This window comes from Leptonychotes weddellii, unplaced genomic scaffold (genome assembly GCF_054177405.1).
Source record: "Leptonychotes weddellii isolate Sample4059 unplaced genomic scaffold, ASM5417740v2 HiC_scaffold_3758, whole genome shotgun sequence".
Lineage (NCBI taxonomy): Eukaryota > Metazoa > Chordata > Mammalia > Carnivora > Phocidae > Leptonychotes > Leptonychotes weddellii.
Window position 1 is genome coordinate 5,800 of NW_027978833.1, and position 6,171 is coordinate 11,970.

The 6,171-nt window shown below is 47.2% G+C and overlaps 1 long non-coding RNA gene across 1 annotated transcript; it reads right to left on the reverse strand.

Annotated features, from left to right (window-relative positions):
• Window positions 1-468: 468 nt before the first annotated feature.
• Window positions 469-1,558, reverse strand: LOC145719304 (uncharacterized). Its single transcript, XR_014142295.1, has 2 exons — window positions 963-1,558; window positions 469-879 (listed from the first exon to the last, which is right to left on the reverse strand). It is a non-coding gene; the product is annotated as an uncharacterized LOC145719304 (long non-coding RNA).
• Between the last annotated feature and the right edge of the window lie 4,613 nt (window positions 1,559-6,171).

Genomic DNA, 6,171 nt, shown 5'->3' on the forward strand with positions numbered 1-6,171 from the left:
AAGCTCTCTCTAGGTCCTTGAAAAAGTAATGATTACTATCTGTATTCTCAATTATTTATGGCATATGTGTGATTTTTGTCTCACTAACTGGATTTTAATTTCAGAGGCAGGGATAGTCTCTTGTATTTCTTTTGTTCTCTAGCCATGCATCAAACCAACGAAGTATCATAACAGATGATCTAGAATGTATAGCAAGGGGCTCAGTCTGCACCTCCATCATATCACATCTCCTACTGAGATCCAGACATGTCTGAGCGTGCCCTGCAAACATGAATGGGGTAAGCTGAGGTCGACATCAAATAGACCCATAAAAGGATCTAGATACCACCTGGGAGAGAAAACTCCTTTAAAGGGAAGTGATCAAAAAGATACATGTTGTTCAGCAACAGGGAGAATAGTCATTCCACTGCACATAACACAACTGGTTAGCCAGGCCCCCTGAGAAATAGATGCCAAGGTGGGACGAAATGTGCAAAAGGAAAATATATTAGGGGAAATGCCTCAGAGAGAAAACATGGAGGGAGAGAGGAACTGAGAGAGCCATCGAACAGCAAGAGAAAGAGACAGGGGGGGAAAGGAACGGAGGTTGGGTAGAAGCATCTCAGACTGCAATTCGGTTCTAAGGAAAGTTTGACCGGGCTATTTGGAAGCCTCAAGTCATGTCTCTGACATGCCCCGTCTCTCAGGGAGGAGATGACCTTCGCATTCCTCCCATGCTCATTGACCAGGAGCAGCCCGAGGGGCTCATGGCTTCTGTGCGGATGTGATTATGATTTCAGCTGGGATCCACCTCGATGACGGTCGGCGAGAGGCACCAGCTCGTGGCCCCTGTCCCCACACGCTACGCATCCTGCTTCACTATTGCTTGGAGTCTGGGTCCTAGAGGAGAGAGAGCTAGGGATAAAAACTCTGAGCAGCATGTAGCACTGAGCGGGAGAGAGAGATTCCGCCTCTACCGGTACCATCTCTTGGACCTCAGCGCGTCCGGGGAACCAGCACCGTCACCTCCTTCTGGTGAAGTGTCACGGAGCCTGGCAGAAGCAGCAGTACCGATCAAGACCAACTTGCAGTTCGTATTCAGCTGTGCAGGCCTCGTTGGCCAATAATAGTAGAGAGCAGCTTACGCTAAAGAGCAAGAAAATGGCAAGCACTGTGTGGTAGCCAGCCGCACTTGTGCATGGGTCCATGTGAACCACCTCCTCAAGGTGCTGGAAATAATCAGGAGGAACATGACAGGGACATGCAGTTTTGCATAACAGGTGGGAACGAGAGCCAGAAAAAAAATATGTGTCGGTCCTTTTTATAATAACCCATTTCGAGTCCTGGGTTGGTGAGATGACACGTTAACATCATTTGACTCGGAGCCAATTAAATTCCTCTTCTCTGGAACAAGTGTATTTCTGCTCTATAATAAGATTCTGCAAGCAAACAGCTTTCTTTCAGCACGTTAAACATAGCAACCAGGGAGAAAAAAGCAGCAGCCAAAAATGTGTTTACTACTAGGCTAATACCATCTGCCCTCCAAACACTCCCAGATTTCAGACTGGCTTTGTTATTTTTCAGATGGGAAATAAGAATTCAGCAGTCTTTCGATGTGCTGTTACCGAGCCGTTCAGGGAGACTAGCCAGACACGCCTACTTGAAACCTTCTGTTTCCTGGTGAATTTGATCGAGGATTTCACTGAATCTCTTTTGAGAATCTGTCAGTCAGAATAACACAGTTGCAATTTCAAAATGAATAATAAGGATCAGGCAAAATTGCTTGTTCTCTGTGAACAAGTTCATTTGGCTTTAGCTGTGGCTATGAAAGCCCAGGGAACAGAGTCGTGAAGAATCATGAAAATCTAACTCTGCTCTCTGTGAAGGCAATGATAAAACTGAAGCGCCTCGTTGCAGTAATGTGGAAGACTAGCTGGGTGCAAGCTACAGGCTAGGTTTCCTTTTGGATGAGGGATGTACTCTCTCTGAGAGCAATTGGGCACTTGTTCTAGAGCCTGGGGAGTAACCTAACCTTTTAAACTTTTACAGTAAGTGATGTGAAGTTGCCAGGGGCTTATATTCTGAGAATTTGGGCAGCTTATCTGGGAGAAGTGGTTCAGGCCTCCTCTTTAGCTTGCATTTTGCTGGTTCTTGCCCTCATGTGCCAGTGTGCAAGAGGAAAGGGGACCCCCACACCTCAGGCCAATTATATCTGTGTCCTCATGGGGGTACCCCTTTGGCACTAACAAAAATCCAGCCAGCTAACTTCTTCTTCGTCTTCTCTTGTTCTGCCCCCTCTTTTGCGAGATGCTACAGCACTCGCCAGGCCCTTACCTGTCAACCGTGCCCACTGAGTGCCAACGCAAGCAGAGACATCCCTGCCACTTCCGCTCTGGACCACGGCATCTCCAAAGCACCGCCGTGGCTTGCCTTGTCTTGGGCCTACAAGACACGTTTCCTCTGCAGCCTCCTCTGCTGGGTACCACAGATTCTGACCATCGTGGGCCCCGAGTTACGCTCACTTCTGGAGCAAGATGAGGAGGGGCAGGGAGGCAGTGTGCCTTCCGTGTGTATAACCCTGTCGAGGAATGCTGAAGGAAGACTTCCCTGCTCTTGCCCCCGTGTCTTCCCAGACATGAGTTCGCAGCCAGGGACTATGTAGAAGTCATAGGCATCGTCTGCTCTCAGGTTCACCCCTTCCCTTCCACCACTAACATTTGATACTAAACTTTCCTTTTCTTGGTATGGATTGTCTCTCGGCAGGTGGCTAAGTTCCCAGAGCAAACCAACCTCTCTGGGGTCTGCTCTATCAGTAGGCATGATATGCACTGACAGAAGCTGGAATGCGGCCCTAAACACAGGCCTCAGGCTCCCGCTCAGGCCCCACCACATCAGCAGCCTGGCACAGACCGTGTAGCACACTGAGCTTCCCGCCAAATATCCGCCCGTGGAGGTCAGAGCAGAAATTGGCTTCTCTTCGCTCCAGAGAGAAAGTATACTATTTTGTGTGTCGGTGGTTTCCTGCAACTCCGGGATGAAGTTCAAAATCTTGATGAACAATGCTACCAGAATCAAATCAAACATCACATCCCCTGGTCTTTAAGGCTGGGATCCCCGTAGCCAAGCACACTACTAACTCCACTCTATTGTCACCGTGGACCTGCTTGTCCATCTCCCCGACGTAAGAACAGGGATCAGATCTCTCACCCTGCAGACGCAGTGCCGAGTCAGGTAGTACAAGGAACATAACGGGCCACCCCATAGAAGTTTGTGGAACAAAATTATGCATGAATGCAAAAATGATTGATTGGTTAATAACTGTTCAACTCTGGAGAGTCATGGGCCAATGAATGTTGTAAAAATAAACCTCTCGGGCGCCTGGGTGGTACAGTTGGTTAAGCGTGGGACTCTTGGCTTCGGCTCAGGTCATGCTCTCAGGGTCGTGAGATCAAGTCCCGCGTGGGGCTCCCTGCTCAGCATGTTGTCTCCTTAAGACTCTCTCCCTCTCCCTCTGCCCCTCCTCCCTCTCTCACACACCCTCTCTCTCCAAAATAAATAAATAAATCTTTTTAAAAAAATAAAATAATAAAAAATAAGTAAATAAATACAACTCTCTAACCTTTCAACAATTTACGTGAGAAAAGATGATGATGTTCACAGGACCTGGAGTAATTTGAACTACTTGGGATTTCTTGATCTAGAAATAGTACATTCTAGGCTTCTTACCACTGACCAGGTCTGAGAGCTGTTTTTGAGGTTGGTACATAATATGCTTTAAAGGGATGATTTTCTCTCTATTGAAGCTGAGCAACAACATAATTTGTTGTAGATTTTTTAGCAGAAATTTTAAAATTGAGCAATGTAAAAAATAATTCAAATGTGCCTACCACACAAAATTAACAATTCTTAATATCTTTGTCATATTGCTTCATGTCTTTTTTAAATAAGGGAAATGAAAATATAATTGATAAAGCTGAGGTCCCATTGAACCATCAACGCTATGCTCCTTCCCACCTCCCCCCGCCCACCCAGATAAAACAGCTGCTATGAGTTGGGGGTACAGTCCAAGTTCTATAATTAAACCTTTTAGATTTAGCATCTAGATTATGCTAGCGTGATAGGTAGGTTTCCCTCTTTCTTTCTTCTCTGAAACAGTTTGTGTAAAGTAGGCATTATCTTTTTTCTTTTTAAGATTTAGAATCTACCGGTTCCTAAACTAGGTGGGCCTGGTGACCTTTTTGAGAGTATTGGAGGAAATTTTTGACTACTCATTTCATGATTTTTCGTAGTTATAGGTCCCACTTAATAGGTTTTCTGTTTATTCTTAAGTCAATCTGGCAATTTACTGTATTACTAGAAAATTGTCCATTTAATGTTTTTGTAATTTTTCAAGTATCAAATTTTATGTTTTCATTTCATTTCATTTTTGCACAAAGGGGGCAATTTATACACTTCTACTTCTGCATACTTGGCACTTTTGGTGCGTACGCGAAGCGGGCAGGGAGAAGAACCCAGACTGGTGTGTGTGGGAAGCAGAGCAGGGAGAAGAACCAGGAAGAGCCCCGGGGCAGGGACTGGGACTCTCTTGCTGGCTCAGTTGGCCATCTTAGGACACAGATTTTCCTTATCATTCCCCCCCTTTGATGCCCTTTAAACACCTAGTTTAGAGGGCATCATTCTGTTTGATTCTGAGGGTTGACTGCAAGGCTTGGGGAGAACACGGACTTAATCATAAACTTAACAGCACATCAGGTAGCAGAAGACAAGGACTGACTGGGGCCAGGAAAACCATGGTGAAATGCGCTCAGGAGTAGACAGCAGAGGGCCAGTAAAAGTGGGATCTATGACCTTAGGTAGAAGGCTCTGGGGGAAAGTCCAGTCAGGAGGGGCAACAGTGTAGAGTCTGACTCCCAAGATGAGGGAAATCACGCTGAAGCCAGAGTGGGTTCATGAAGTCTGGCTGGATTCTCCACTGGCACAGCTCCTTGTCCGAATGATGAGCTTTCTTCTTTCTTCCAATCTTTGACCCAAACTGAGTCCCCTGTCTGGAAGGAGTGTACCTGAGACCCTAAGGAGATTGGGGCCCTCTCAAAGGTGTACTTTTGTAATTTATTTAGGGTGGCCCCCAGGGCCTGAACCTGCTCCTTTATCCCTTTATCTCCAACCTGATGCAAGTTTCCTGGAAGGTTTCCCAAGCACAGGGGAGGCCGTCCATATAGTAATTCAAATGGGAAGAAACCTGATGTCCCGGGAGTGCAGCGAGCATGCAGGAGAGCTAGAGGTAGCAGACCTGGCCACGGAAGTTAGTTTCCTGACAAAACTTTGCTAAGGTTCCCTTGAGGGTGCGATTCATTCACTCTACTGTTCAGAGACCCCATCTCCTCTTGCCTTGAGTTCAATTGGAGGCTAGTGTGTCCAGTGGGCTCAAAGGTTACTGGAGCCCTAAGCTTGGAGAGTATGTCTCGGCCCAGGAGAGGGATGGGGCAATCAGGCAGATAAAGGAATTCATGTCAGACCTTGTGGCCCCTGAATTCACACTGGCGAGCCTGGCAAAAGGGCTGTTGTATCACCCGAATTCCAGTGGCCCCGAGGATGGTCACAGTCCTTTTGCTGAAAGGGGCCACTGGGGAGGTGACAACAGAGTGCTCGGCCCCAGTATCAACCATAAAAGTCACTAGTTGGCCCCCCACCCTCATTCTGACTGTGGACTCATGGGGGCCAAGGAGGAAAGAGCCTGGTCCCCCTCAGTCTGAGTCCATTCCCACAAGGCCTATGAGGTCCTCCTCTCCGGGTTCTTCCTTGTAGCAGCTGGGCATTCATTTTTCCAGTGCCTTTTCTCTTTACAGTAGGCACATTGATCCCCTGCCAAGGGGGTTCTGGGCTTCCCCCCTTTTGGTGGTTGGGGTTTCCCCGTCTTTGTGTTGTCCTTTTCTTTCAGGTCAGCGGTGAGGAGGCTGACTTTCTTTTTCATCTTTTTGTCGGTTTCCCATTCGGCTGTGACCTCCCTGTTCATGTAGACCTTATTGGCAATCTCTATTAGTTGGGTGATGTTCATCCTGGCAAAACCCTCTAGTTTCTGAAGTTTTTTTCTGATGTCTGGGGCAGCCTGAGCCACGAAGGAGGTGTTTATCATCTGTTGGCTTTCCTGTGCCTCGGGGTCAAATGGAGTGTATATCCTGTAGGCTTCACATA